The sequence below is a fragment of the Armigeres subalbatus genome, chromosome 2, assembly GCF_024139115.2.
Source record: "Armigeres subalbatus isolate Guangzhou_Male chromosome 2, GZ_Asu_2, whole genome shotgun sequence".
Classification (NCBI taxonomy): domain Eukaryota; kingdom Metazoa; phylum Arthropoda; class Insecta; order Diptera; family Culicidae; genus Armigeres; species Armigeres subalbatus.
The window spans coordinates 76,923,698-76,939,375 of NC_085140.1; the positions used below are offsets into that span (position 1 = coordinate 76,923,698).

A 15,678-nucleotide genomic window follows, 5' to 3' on the forward strand; every position below is an offset into this window, starting at 1 on the left:
AAGCAGAATCATCATACAGACACGCAGAAGAATCTTGCAAGATTGAAACAACTATTTCGATTGTTGCACCAAACTACGTGCATATTATTGTTTCAATCTTCAACATTGTTGTTTCAACGATGATTCATTGCTTCTTTCAATTGAACATTATTGTTGTTTCAATCCTGCATCGCATGATTGAAACAATAATGATATCGTTGTTCTGGCAACTATTTCGTAATATGAAAAACCTGTAGAGACTGATCAACATAAATCATTCTGTTTCCAAGAAGTAAGTATGGAGCAGAGGTAAGGTGGATGACTCTTACTCCCCTTGTAACTAGTTCGATTCTGCTTCTGTCACATTTTCCTATTTTGTTGATGTCATCGTAGTGTCGATAAAGTAGTTTCGTAGCATTTTCGAAAGTGAAAACAACCATAAAAATAGTTGTTTTCTGATGTAACATTTGACAGTGACAGCTGAAAAGCATGGTTGAAACAAATATATCCGATAGTTGAATCAACTATCGCGTATGGTTGATTCAACCCTATTTGTGGTTGTATCAACCAAAAATATTGTTATTCATAAATCAATGCAAAAATATTGTTGATTTGAAGCAGAATCAGGTTGATTCTTCCACATATTTTTCTCCGTGGAGTGTAGTTAATTGATATCAATTGATATCAATATTCACACTTTGGTATGATTAGGAGATTGAAGTGCAATAATTCTGAATACTGTATTTTGGTTGTATTGTCTATTTTACCATCGATATTTGTACAATGTTATCTCTAACATCCTTTGCTATTTTTTTCTATTATTCAAAGAATAGGTTTTAGGTTATAGTTGATTGAGGTTGCAAATTGCATATTTGATGATAATTTATTTGGATGTAATCAGGAGGAAATTCACGGTATATATGGTTGCATATTAGTGAGATATCGAACGCAAAAATCATTAAATTTGTAACTGCTATAACTTTCGATTCCCTAGATGAAAGATTTTGAAATTTTCATAGCAGACGCCTGGATATTATATCTTTCGAAAGGCGAGTTCAGAATGGATGGACATTTTTTCTCGTTAATAATGGTCACAGACACACCGTGATATATATTACGCATGACCCCAATTTGTTAAATTATAGATCCATATTTTAAATTTCGAATTATTCGGCCATACCCTGAATACCCTTTTCGTTTTTCGATCACTCTTCCTTTTAGTTAGCCTTTCGCTTACAATATTAACAAAATGAATGACTACAGTGCTACTTAAAATACATAAACTTCAAGTATTTCGTCGGGATTAACTCGAATTATCATATAACTGCTTCTATACAGCTTTCTGACAAATTTAGACGGTAGCACCCACCAACATACAGGTTGGAATGTGTAATGTGATAAAGAATATACCCGAAACAAATTAGACACTTGATAAATGCGTATAATTTTAACATGTCGATAAAATTGATAATTTTTTTACTAAAACTAGTAAAAAGCGTAATGACATTGGCAAAATCCCATTATAATCTGGCAAGTGGTTATCAAGATGTTGTGAAACAGCAGATTCGTAAAAAAATAAATGCCGGCCATCGTGGAAAATAAGATGGAAAACCACAGATGTAGCGGAAAATATATCAGAATCCATCATTCGGCACGTGTGGTGAAGACATTCAATAGAACTCAGACAACTCAACGGTAAAAAACCTGTTCTGGCGAAAGCCGGGTAGGTGTTGAGACTTTTCGAATCAGCCGAATCTTTTGATCCACCAAGTAGCGAAATAGGTGGATGTTTCCAACTGATTTGCCAAGAGAAGCGGAAAAACGTGCCGGTCTTCACGCCCACAAGATCCGGAAGGCAAACAAAACGCGGTGGCCATGAAGCTGTACTGGGAGTGGTTGACAAAACCCAGGTGTGTCGCAACGGACGACGAGAGTAATATCAAGGTAGCAATTAGCGAGCCAGGCGTTTTACGTTACGCCACACAACAATTTTCTTTCCTTGAGGATGAGAAAGTAAGATAATAGACTGGTACAGAAACAACAATGTAACTTTTTTTAAACAGCCACCAAATCACCGTACTTGCCGGAATTTCATCTGATGCAAAAGTTTTTAACCTTTTTAGAGGCCAGGCTTTTCAATTCGACCAAAGTGTTGAGAAAGAAGAAGCACTCTATAAAAGTATTTATTGAAACTAGGTTTGTGACTTCTCAAACTCCTCATCGCCAATAATAACATTTCCTCATAGACTCTCTGAACATTTTACTACGGTCTAATTCAAAGGTCAATTCCGAAACGATTTGAACTGAAATCGGACAAGATTTATATTTGAATTTGGATTGGATTTGGATTGGATTTGGATTGGATTTGGATTGGATTTGGATTGGATTTGGATTGGATTTGGATTGGATTTGGATTGGATTTGGATTGGAATTGGATTGGATTTGATTGATTTTGACTGGATTGATTTGGATTTGGATTGATTTGGATTGATTTGATTGGATTGGATTGGATTTGGATTGGATTGGATTGATTTGATTGGTTTGATTGATTTGGATTGGTTGGATTGGTTTGGATTGATTTGGATTGGATTTGGATTGATTTGATTGGTTTGGATTGATTTGGATTGGATTTGGATTGGTTTGATTGGATTTGGATTGATTTGGATTGGATTTGGATTGGATTTGGATTGGATTTGATTGGATTTGGATTGATTTGGATTGGTTTGGATTGGTTTGGATCTGGTTTGGATTGGTTTGGATTGATTTGGATTGGTCTGGATTGGTTTGATTGATTTGGATTGATTGGATTGGATTTGGATTGGTTTGGATTGAACCTGGATTGGATTTGGATTGGTTTGATTGATTTGGATTGGATTTGGATTGGATTTGGATTTGGATTGGATTTGGACTGGATTGGATTTGGACTGGATTGGATTTGGATTGGATTTGATTGGTTTGGTTGATTTGGATTGGATCTGATTGGTTTGGATTGGTTTGATTGGTTTGGATTGGATTGGTTGGTTTGGATTGGTTTGACTGATTTGGATTGATTTGGATTGGTTTGGATTGGATTTGGATTGATTTGGATTGGATTTGATTGATTTGGATTGGTTTGGATTGGATTTGACTGATTGATTTGGATTGATTTGGATTGGTTTGGATTGGATTGGATTTGACTGGTTTGACTGGATCTGACTGGTTTGGATTGGTTTGGATTGGTTTGGACTGGATTTGGACTGGATCTGGATTGATTGGACTGGATTTGGACTGGTTTGACCGATCTTTGGACTGATCTGGATCGATTTGGATTGGTTTGGATTGGATTTGGATTGATCTGGTTGGTTTGATTGGTTTGGATTGGATCTGGATTGGATTTGGATTGGTTTGATTGGATTGGATTGATTTGGACTGGATTTGACTGATTTGGATCAGATCTGGATTGGATTTGGATTGGATTTGGATTGACTTGACTGATTGGATTTGATTGGTTTGGATTGACCTGGTTGGTTTGGATTGGTTTGGACTGATTTGGATTGGATCTGACTGGATTGGACTGGATCTGGACTGGTTTGACTGGATTTGGATTGATTTGACTGGTTTGGATTGGATTTGACTGATCTGGACTGATTTGACTGGACTTGACTTGGATCTGGACTGATTTGGACTGGATCTGACTCGATCTGACTGATTTGGATTGGTTTGGATCGATTTGGATTGGTTTGGACTGGTTTGGATTGGATCTGACTGATTTGACTGATTGGACTGGTTTGACTGGATTTGGACTGGATTTGACTGGATTTGGACTGGATTTGGACTGATTTGGGATTGGTTGATTGGTTTGATTGGTTTGGATTGGATCTGGACTGATTTGGATTGGTTTGGACTGGATTTGACCGATTTGGACTGGATCGATCTGGATTGGTTTGGACTGGATCTGGACTGATTTGACTGATTGGTTTGGATTGATTTGGATTGATTGGATTGGATTTGGATTGGATTGGATTTGACTGATCTTGACTGATTTGATTGGTTTGGATTGGATTTGGATTGATTTGGATTGATTTGGATTGGTTTGATTGGATTGGATTGATTTGACTGGATTTGGATTGATTTGGATTGGATTTGGATCGATTTGGATTGATTTGGATTGATTTGGATTGATTTGGATTGGATTTGATTGATTTGGATTGGATTTGGATTGGTTTGGATTTGATTTGATTGGATTTGGATTGGATTTGGATTGGATTTGGATTGGATTTGGATTTGGATTTGATTTGGATTTGGATTGGATTTGGATTGGATTTGGATTGGATTTGGATTGGATTTGGATTGGATTTGGATTGGATTTGGATTGGATTTGGATTTGGATTGGATTTGGATTGGATTTGGATTGTTTTGGATTGTTTTGGATTGGATTTGGATTGGATTTGGATTGGATTTGGATTGGATTTGGATTTGGATTGGATTTGGATTGGATTTGGATTGGATTTGGATTGGATTTGGATTGGATTTGAATTGGATTTGGATTGGATTTGGATTGGATTTGGATTGGATTGGATTTGGATTGGATTTGGATTGGATTTGGATTGGATTTGGATTGGATTTGGATTGGATTTGGATTGGATTTGGATTGGATTTGGATTGGATTTGGATTGGATTTGGATTGGATTTGGATACCAATACGTTCGGTCAAGGATCCTAATGAAAATAGAGGATCAACGTCATAGTCTTGTTCGGTAAACCCGTAGAAGAGCACCACGTGAGCGGTTCGGTGTTTAAACCCTTTTAGACTGGACAAATTGTTGAAGAGGAAATCCGGACAACACAGCACATGGGGTACCTGATACTGTTTCGAATTTGCGCCTGCAACTCATCTTTGGACGAAGATCCAAATTAAATGATTGAGGACTTCGCAGTAGCCAGCTTGGGAGTTGTTCAGCCGTAGAAACGTCTCAGCAGGAGAAGAGCCAGCGCAGAATCTGCCAATTCAGAAGAATTTTCCGTAGATAGAATTTCCAATCGAAATTCTGAACAAGCCTAATTTCCTTGAAAATCAGATATTCAGAGGTTCGTGACCATTCCGTGACCTCCTCTAATTATTTCAGAGACGACAAATAAGAATGCTTTTGAGCCATATGACTTTGATTTAAATCAACTCAAATTCTCCAATCCCAAGAATCAAAACACCTTTGTGATCTATCAAATCTAGCAAATCGTCAAAAGTGGTGAACACCATTCAATGGTAACAATGCTTTTAAACCAAACACAAAACGGAACAACCCACCAGTAAAACGAAAACAAAACCTGTTATCAGATCACGTCGCGTGGATTCTTCTCCCGCCGCCGGCCAGATATAGACGGTTTGAAATTTCTTTCTTTGTTTCCCCACTGCTGCACTGAATTCCGTGTTCGAGCTCTATCACCGTATCCGATAGTGCAACTCCGCCCGCCGGTTTCCACCACCCCCTTGGTAAAACATTTAAAAACAAACGTATCCAATAACAATACCAACACGGACGAATTGGAAAACGTCACATCACCGTAAACTTTGTTCAGTTGATATCACCGCCCCAGTGTGGGCGAATAGCTTCGCAAAATGAAAATACATAAATACAAAAAAAAAAGCAGCACCGCTCGAGTAATCGCTTCACTTCACGAGCAAGTCGAGCCAGCAGCAGAGTAGTTCAATTAAAATTCAATTTATCATCCGCTTTCTCAGGTTTCGAATTTCACTCCTGGGAAACGGAGAATCGATTTCGCTATCCGGTAGCAGTTCTATTATGTTCGTTTGTTCGAGTTGAACTTTTCGATGTTTGATTTCTTCTTCGGTCGGACAAACTAAACGGTTATGGCGCTCGGGGACCTGAAAGTATTGGAAGTAGCAAACGGGAAGGAATCCGTTGAAAATGAATGAAAAACCATACACGAAACGGCATTTGATATGATAGATTCGTGTCGAAAGTAGACATACAAAAATTAGGTCAACATATGGAACGGAACGGTGATAGCGATTCGATTCAATGTCACCACGTGTGATAAAAAAAACGCCAGACAAGTGCAATGTGCTATCCAAATGTAGATCTCAATGACAGAATGTAAGGGCAAGGGCAGCCAGCAAACATGACGGTTAGAGTGCTCCCAAATTATTTATAATGGTTTTTCCAATGTTCGAAAACTAGATGTGCATGAGGTAGAAGTGATATGAAAAAATGTATTGGTGGTAACCACTATCCAGCGGTGGTACTCGATCTCACAATCCCAGTACGCTTTACAGGGGCGCTGCCTAGTAACCTACGACGGAACCTCCGTCGGCATAGAGGATGACGACCAAATAACAACAAGCTTACTCGATATTTACTTTATCAGTACAATAATAAACTCTCTCATCACCATTGGCGGGGGCCGTGCCCTCCCCCTGGTTCAAACGCTAATTATCTTGTAAACCTTTCCAGTCTTAACGTTGAGATCGGAAAACATAGATCTGAATAGATACACAGTTATGGAATAAGGAAGAATAGTTTTTTTTATAGACTAGTTGAATGAATAGTAACGAATTTCCACTAACTTATGCGTAACTACTGAAATTTGACGAAAGCTTACAAGAATTTCTCACAGTATTTATATTGTAGTTCCCATTGTCGTATTTTCTCCCCTTTCAGGATGTTTCAGCTACTTCGCGAGTAGTGTGCATGATGAGGCATAGATGCACACTACTCGCGATGCAGTTGCGACATCCGAAAATAGGAGTAAATTCGATTGTTGCCAGAGCTATCTTCGGTTTTTCACTAGAAGAACAATATCAAATCTCATTTAAATTCGGTTATCATGTGTCCTTCATTCAGTACTTCAATAACACCTTCCTGATTTTTTTAATCCGTTTCGGTCGTTTCGTTAAAATATTTCCAGAATTATGAAACAAAGAAAAAAATGACAAAAATCTCGCAGAATCTCAAAAATTAGTGCAAATATTAGTATTTTTTGCCTACCTTATTTTTTATTTGGTAGGCTCAGTCTTGTATGACGCAATTCTTTAAAAATATTAGGATGATTAAATGATAGGATTACTTGTTCCATTCAAAATATGTTTTTTATTTAAATGGAGCGAAGATAACCAACATCCTCCTTTGCCTGTTAACCCTTAGGTGATTAGTACACGGCCCTCGCAACCTTCAAAATGCTCTCAAAAACGGGTATTATTATTATTTATTTATTGTCAACAGCACAGATAAAAATATGTTGTGATTTTAAATGTATTTTCATGCACATATTTGGAGCATGCAAATAAACGTAACATTCAATCGATCTCACTATTCTTTTAAATTGAAATAAATTTAAACTGTGCTGGCTTTTAAAATTCAGTCAAATTTAATTGAATATTGAATGTTAATCCATTTGATGGGATGAGCTGCAATTTTACACGTCGTTGAATTTTCAAAATTATTTGCTGTGAGGTGAAATAGACACCCCAATGACCGCTATCTTAAAATAAATACATTAACTACGTACATACGTTAGCTTATAGTCAAGAGCGAAAAATATACTGAAAATTACACTTATTTGTTTCTCGCGACACATTAAAATCAAACACAGAATAACACGTATTGAATAAGCGGGACATGCTTCGGACCGGCTCATGTAGTCCATAGTTAGTTCTGGCTGCAGGGAGATTGATGAACGAGTGCGATCGGAGATTACGGCGGCGAGTGTTGATGTCCAGCAAGCTGAGCAACGTAGGGCAGTCGATGTTTCCTTGTAGAAGATCACCGATGAAGCAGGCCTTAGCCACGTTACGCCTTGCATCAAGAGAGTCGAGGTTAATAAGCTGACAACGACTACTGTAGCTTGGTAGGTTGAGCGGATCTCTCCACCTTAGATGTCGCAGAGCGAAGCGCACGAATTTTCTCTGGATAGCTTCGATGCGCTGAGCTTCGTTTTGGTAATACGGAGCCCAGACAACTGATGAGTACTCCAAGATTGGGCGAACGGTTGCACAAAACAGTGATTTCAGACAGTACACATCCCGGAATTTCTTGGCAAAGCGAAACAGGAAGCCTAGTTGTGAAGATGCCTTCGAAACGATATATGCTACATGATCCTTGAATGTCATTTTCGAGTCGATCAAAACTCCGAGATCCTTGACTGTCGATTCGCGTTGAAGCTGAATATCTCCCAAAGCGTAGTCGAATAGGAAGAGCGAATGTTTGCGGCCGAAGGATATGACAGAACATTTTGCGACATTTAATGTCATTCGGTTTATGCGGCACCATTCAGCAAACACTTCGAATTGTTGTTGCAGAAACATTGCATCTTGAGGATGCTTTATAGAGTAATATAGCTTCATGTCGTCGGCATACGATAGTTTAAGGCATTTGAGCACAAAATTAACGTCGTTCATATACAACAGGAATAGAAACGGACCCAAATGGCTGCCCTGTGGAACGCCAGAACAAACCGGAAAGGGCAGTGAAATGTCATCTCCGATTTTAACCGCCATACTCCGTCCAGTTAAATAGGATTGAAGCCAACCGAGCATGGAGTTATTAATGCCTAATTTGTCAAATTTCGCAATGGCGATCTGATGATTCATCTTGTCGAATGTTGGGGAATGGCCTGTATAAATTGCATTCACTTGATGACCACTCTCTATTTATCTAATTACAAAGGAAGTGAAACACGTTAGATTACTAGTCGTCGATCTTTTCAGCATAAACACATTTTGGTCTTTCGGTATGTAATGTGCATAGTTCTGAACCAATTCCTTGAGAGTAATCAGCTCAAACAGCTTAGAAATGACGCACATCACAGGTAATTTGAAACGGTCCTATTGCATCCTTTTTTGAAAACTGGGAATAAATATGATTGTTTCCAGCAGTTCGGAAATAATCCGGTAGTCAATGAGAGGTTGAATACTGCAGCTAACGGCTTTGCAAGCGTATCAGCGCAGCGTTTCACAATAAGAGACGGAATACCATCCGGGCCGCATCCAATTGAAGTTTTCAATTCCTTACTAGCTGTTATTACATTATCGTCGGTAACGAAGAACGGCTGCTCAGCGGCTTCAAAACGGGGAATATTCCTGGTAGCGTTGGCTACAGCCTGAGGGTCGAGGTGCTCATTTGTAAAGACACTACTGAATTGGGAACGAAACAAATTGACATTGACCATCGGCTTCGCATAAACCATCTGTCATCGAAGAGGGCAGTCCTGATTCCTTTCGTTGGTCGTTGACGTACCGCCAAAAACTTTTAGGGTTAGTCTTGAGTCGACTTTGTAGACGATTTTGAAAGACGTTATAAAGGTGGTCATTGAGTTGCTGATAGTCAGAGTTTGCCTTCAAATAACTGGCTCTTGTAGAATCTGGTGGAACGATACTTGCTATGTTGTCTGAGAGCCGCGCGTTTCACTCTTTTGAGGTTTTTGAGGTGAGCATTAGACCAGGCTGGCTTAACCGGTTTGGATACGGATTTCAGCGGAACGAACTGATCAATAGCGTACAGTAATATACTTGACACAGTCGATGCAGCGAGATCGGCGTCGGAGTCTTGAAGAATAGCGTCCCATTCAACGTGTGCAAGAAAATCATTCATGCCGTTGAAATTGGCCTTATTAAAGTCGTACGAAACGCTTTCAGACGGCTCGTAGAAGCGACAGTACGGATTTATCTTAAGATGTGTCAGTATGGGAGGATGATGTCGACCGATTTTAACGAGCGGAGATGGAGCCTGTATAATCGAACAGCTCTCGCGCAGTTCGTCGCTAACGAAGCAAAGGTCAAGTATTCGATCGTTTTCATTTTCGACTGCATTCATTTGTTTCAATCCTGCTGTGCTGTACGCGTCGAGTAGCCCACGAGACGTCTGGCCAATCAAGGATCTTGAAAGGACCGGAAACAGAAACCTCAACGTGTGGCGCTGCCAAGTGATCGAGCTCAGGTTAAAATCACCCAGGATAATAAGGTTGTCTCTTGGTCCCCACCATTGTGAAACCACCCAGTTAAGTGAATCAAGGTGCCTTTCGACCAGGACTGCGTCGTTAATTCGGTCGGGGGATGTAAACAACACAGACATAGAGAGTGCCATCAACAGTAGATACGGCGATCCATAATTGCTCTACAGATGTATTTTTAGAAGGACTGATTAGTCGGGGTTTGAAACTAGAGCAAACAGCTATCAAAACCTTCCTCCAGTGCGTTTGTTGCTATTGAAAAGTGACCTATCTTGTCGATAAACGGAGTATGAGTCGTCGAACAGTTGATTTGTAGAGGTCTTATCGTTGAGCCAGGTTTCGGTAAACGCGTACACGTCATAGCAGCCATCGCACAAGGCCAGATGGTAATCGGCAATAGAGCTATTGATTCCGCCGACGTTTTGGTAGTATACCAAAATATTCGAAGATACTGAGGCAGCAGTCCTTACATCGGAAATAAGCGGTTGAGGAGAACTCAACTCTCGTGAGGCGGAAGTGGAAGCACTGGAAATCGAGACACTCTCAGGTACGGAAAATACCGGTAACTGGTTGTACTTGCCGGATGTAGGATTTCGGAAGACCCCATCTTCCACCTCAGACAAAGGACCGGGACGGCTGCTGGTCGCTGGCAGTGGGGGCTCGACTAACTGAGAGGAGTAGGGGCTTCCTTGAGGCGTGCGGCAGATATGCGTCCCGGTGTCCCGTTGGAAGAAATTGAAAAAGGCAGGCCTGAAGCAAATTGATTGTCTGTGATGCAAGCTTCGGTAATTTCATCGGAAACGCTTATTCGTGTCGGTGTCCAGTTGTTGTTAGTTGCGGGTAGACTGGAATTAGCATTGGATTCAGAGTACGAAAAGCTCAGAATGACATGATACTTGCCTGCGGTAGGAGTTCGGAAGACCCCATCTTCCAGCTCAGACGCAGGACCGGGACGACTATTGGATGCTGGCAGCGGAGGCTCGACTGCGCTGAGCGGAATAGGGGCTTCCTTTGGGCTAGCTGCAGATGTGCGTCCCGGTTTCAGCTCGATTGGGAAACGAATACGTTGGCTTGAAGAATTTTGATGGCTAGTCGACGTTGAATGGAGATATTCAGTGGTGCTTGAGACGATAGGAGCTTTGGGACTGCATACTGTACAAGTGCACGTCGTGGAAGTGGAAAGCAGCTGGTTTGATGATCGTAGATGACTAGAAGCGACAAATACATCAGGGAGAGAAATGCACGGACGAACATTGTACTTGCCTGAAGAAGGAATTCGGAAGACCCCGTCTCCCAACTCACACGCAGGACCGGAACGGCTGAAGATCGCAGGCAGGATAGGCTCGACTGCGGTAAGAGGAATAGGGGCTTCCTTAAAGCTTGCGGCAAGTTTGCGTCCCGGTGCAGGGCTGATGAGAGGTAGAAGACTGCTTATTCCATAGCTATAATTTCTTCCGAGGAAACATCCAGCGGATCGACGGCTGTGGCTTCGGGTCCCGGGCGCCAAAAATTTACGCCCGATCTGTTGTCACTAAACTCCCTGTAGGTAATACCTTTCGGCCAAGTGGAGGTTGACAGTGCCTTAGATTTTAATTCCATACTCATCCCAACTTTGAATGACACGAATGATAAGGTGCTTATGTCTCGTCCCTTGGCGACAAGACGGGCAACTTGTATGTCCTCGCTTCCCACGCGTTTTTTGCCAGGGCGCACACCTGTTCGGCGGTAACGTCTCTGGCGATTCGTGATAGATACAACCAGAACATAGGCTGGGCTGCTGGAACAGTGGCTATTGCGAACGATGGAGAGGGCGTACTACCAGTTCCGAGTAGCATTGTTGGTTGTTTGTTCGTAACTTTGCCTCCGGCCGTACTAAACAGTCTTCGGCCTTTGCTCAACATTGGATAGCCACCAGTACGTGTAGAAGGTTTCGGAGTGCACGAGCTAGAGTTGATGAGTTTGGCAAAATTGGTTCTTATTTCTATTTTTAACTCTTCCATGATTTCAGATTTCAGGTTTTGCATTATGTCGCTGTGAGAGTTTAGTGCATCTCCTTGTCCAACTTCATAAGCGCAGCGGACGGCGTTGCGGAGGCGCATCTCCTTCATCAAGGTTGAGCAGGAGGGACACAACCAAAACACTTGCTGATTTTTCATCACTTCCTCGAATGCATCTGCCTTAACTCCACAGCATCGGGGATGAAAAATAGCCTTGCAAAAACCTTGGCACTCAATTTGAATATCACCGATTTCACCGGCACATGAACAGCAGACGTAAGACATAATGCTTTCAAGACAACAGCGTATACAGAAACTGAGTTATTCGGCAATAAACAAATGCACACAAACACGGCAATTTATCACATGTACGGTTGCGAACAAAGTGCAGCTAGAGTACAAACAGCGATCAGTAAGTGGACCAATCCCACAGAATCGATTATTTATTCCGCAGGCAGATTTCTCAGCTTTTTCACTAGCTACACGAAATCCTCCGGCTTACTGGGATGCACAACACGGATTACTATCGAACGCTATCAAACAGAACGCGAATTGACGAAATTTGCACGGTTAAAAATCGATCAAAATAACAGATATCGAAAAGATAAACACAGACCGATACTGACCGACCGAACGACCGAACGGGTATATTATACGATTATCACAAAATTAGAAATAAAGTACGGCCCCTTTATTTAAACGTATTTGAAGCATTCCTCATATCATACAAACGTAAATAAAAAGATCCAAAAACTGCAGAGCTGATTTAGAAAAATTTTCAGGATAATATAATGAACGCCCATCAGAGGATTAAAGAACATGGCGAATAAGAATTCTCAGTTTACACCACGTATTTATCTATAGTTGGTGCAATGAATATGAAAATTTGACAGTTACTGAAAGAATCACACCATTACTACAAATCAGTTCAATTTTTCGCGATGAGTGATGTTAACAAGACACATGACCAGCAAAGGCATAAAAACCAGTTGATTCAAAAGTATATGATTGCTAGTGTCGCTCCTATTCGCGTGACCAACTTATAGTTTGCATCGGCCCAGCACCCAAAGTACTCGTACTATAAATGTGTTGCTGGTCAATCAAAACATTCCCTACAACATATCCCATATACGGGGATACGGGGCAAATTCTTTAATTACAAATCCGTCCCAAAGTTTGCACGGAGAGCCTTTACTACGCTACTAATGATAACGACTAACGGTGAGTAAATTTCGCTGCTGCCAGAGGGATGGTCATCAGTAGCACCTATTTGGCACGAAAGAACGTCCGAAAGCACACCTGGAGCCACCCAAATGGTGAAACTTGCAACCAAATAGACCAGATGCGGACATTCAGAGGTCCGAACATTGTCTCTGATCACTACCTCGTTGTCAGTAAAATTCGATCACGGTTGTCAACTGTATCGACCAAAAGATCACAGCGAACGATGCGTTACAATATCCAAAAAGAGATCTGTACAAGGAAGCAAGAGCAGCCGAAAAACAAACCCACCGCAGAAAGAAAAAAGAGTATGAAGAACAAGTGATTAGCGAGGCGCAGGAAAAAATGGAGCAGAATGATAAGCGGAGGTTTTATGAGACTGTCAATGGCGTGCGGAGAAAGACAGCGCCCTCTCTCGTCATGTGCAACGACCAGAAGGAAATATGCTGACAGATAAAACCGAAGTGGCTGCCAGGCGAAAGCAACACTTCGAGAATAGTGGATGTGACGGTGCATAGGTGAACAGAATAAATATTAGTGACGATGGACAAGCTGTGGAGTCGCCTACACTAGATGAGGTTAGAAAAGCTATTAAAGAGCTGAAAACAATAAGGCTGCGGGGAAGGACCAGCTCCCGGCTGAACTTCTCAAACATGGCAGTGAGCAGCTTTATGCTCTGCACCATATTATGTTGAAAAATGGGAAGATGTGGAATAATCTGCTAGCTGGTTGGACAGCCTTATCTGTCCGAGTAAGCAGTAAGTATTTTTTTAGAGTGAATAGTTCACCACCATAACCTTGTATTGTATTAAGTTAGTTGTGAAAAATACTAAACTACTAATATTTCACTCTTCAAATGAGCGAGGACATAATAACAAAAAAATACGCTTTTTTTATTATTAAAAAAAATGGAATTACAAAATTTAATTTTAATCCTCTTTTAAAAATGCATTAAGGATTCTATTACAGTCCAATATCAAAAACTTTTCCAAATCTGAACAATTAAAAATAACAAAAAAATACGAGAAAGGCAAAAATAGTGAAAGTACTCTGCATAAAGCCGGTCTGGGCATTAGAAAGATTAGAAAAAATAATTTTAAGAAAAAATGTCAAAAGACAAGGAGGAATTACTGATTTCCCGTGCAAAAACAATTTTCCACGAATATAAGTAAGGGTTAATCTGCGGATTAAAAATGACAAGAAACTCATTATTTCAATGAATATGGCATGTGAATAAATGTCAAATCTAATCAATTCACAGTTCTTTCTGACCGAAATTAATTTAAATGACGCCTCGGAAATATTGTCCGTGATTTTTTTCTCATGTGTTTCCAAAAAGGCGGGACTCATGCAATTTCGTCGCGAAAAGTAAAACAAATCCGGCCTAACTTATAGGATGGTTTACAGCTCGGTCTCTCGGAGATTTCCGCCGTATTGTATTTTAAATCGGACCGAAATTCTAATTTTCTACAACGAAATCCCGTAAATCCCGTCCACACATATGGAGGCGACACTTGCAGATAAGCTCCTGATCTATAAACCGAATCCTGATAAACCTGATCTGTGAGGACCGAAATCCGACCAAATTTTCCCTAGGTTTGAAACTGCCTTAAACTCGATTATTTTCGTCGTCTTTTTCATTACAGTGGATGATTTTCAAATATTCAGAAAGACTTTGAATGATTATGTTTCGAAAAGAATCAAACGATTGAAAAAGACGTGGTAAAGCAGATTTGAAAAAAAAATGAATTACTTAATTCGCAAGGAAAAAAAATCGAAAATGAACTGGAAATTAGAATGTCTGTACCTGCGCTTTATTTTATTGACGTTGAGGTGTGACCTGATTTTCAGGATATACTTGCCCACCAAGTTACCGGTTCCATTCAATCTACTGATGAAATTAGCAAAATTTAATGCCTTTGCAAAAAGCAGAATAAAGTCATTTAAATTAAGCTTTATGAAAAATCCGTTCTCCGTATCCGTATCTCCCGTTATCATCTGTTGTCATCAACTGTTAAGGTGATTATATTATGAAGCCCGTGGTGAATTTCAAATTCACCACACCTATATCTACATACATTTCCAAATGCCAAAATCTGGCGTGATGGTTTTCGTACAGTGCCGAAACTCAAATTATGATTGTTCAGCATAACTAAGCAAATGATCTACCATTATTTCAGCCCCATACGCGTAATGGTTCTTTCATCTCGTGCTCTTGAAAAAAAATATTGGAAAAGCACGTGGTTTACAAAATGGCCGATTTCTGGCTTTATTGTATAATCACCTTAAAAACCCTAAGAAAAGTCCTAAATACATAACGGCATAGATTGCATACTTTTGAAAGTAATAACGATAACAAAACATTTCACATATTTTATGGGTTTCGCCCAATTTCTTTGTATTCCTGCCTAAAATATTGAATTTGTTTGAATAATATTTTTGAGCTCTTTGGAAGAATCAATGAAAAAACGGGACAAATTGAGGTTTTTCTAGATTACGACGGGACAGCACAATAAAAAACAGGACTGTTCCGTTA

At 40.2% G+C, this 15,678-nt stretch overlaps 1 protein-coding gene across 10 annotated transcripts in view; it reads right to left on the reverse strand.

Annotated features, from left to right (window-relative positions):
* LOC134209273 (calcium-binding protein E63-1) overlaps positions 1-15,678 on the reverse strand; it is a 370,945-nt gene that overhangs the window by 238,733 nt on the left and 116,534 nt on the right. For 4 of the 10 annotated variants that reach the window (XM_062685256.1, XM_062685253.1, XM_062685254.1 and 1 more), the window contains exon 4: positions 5,264-5,842. The exons of 5 other annotated variants lie outside the window; for them this stretch is intronic. The gene's annotated coding sequence lies outside the window, so the exon portion shown is untranslated. The remainder of the gene's footprint in view (positions 1-5,263; positions 5,843-15,678) is intronic. One more of the 10 variants, XM_062685255.1, reaches the window with a different exon arrangement.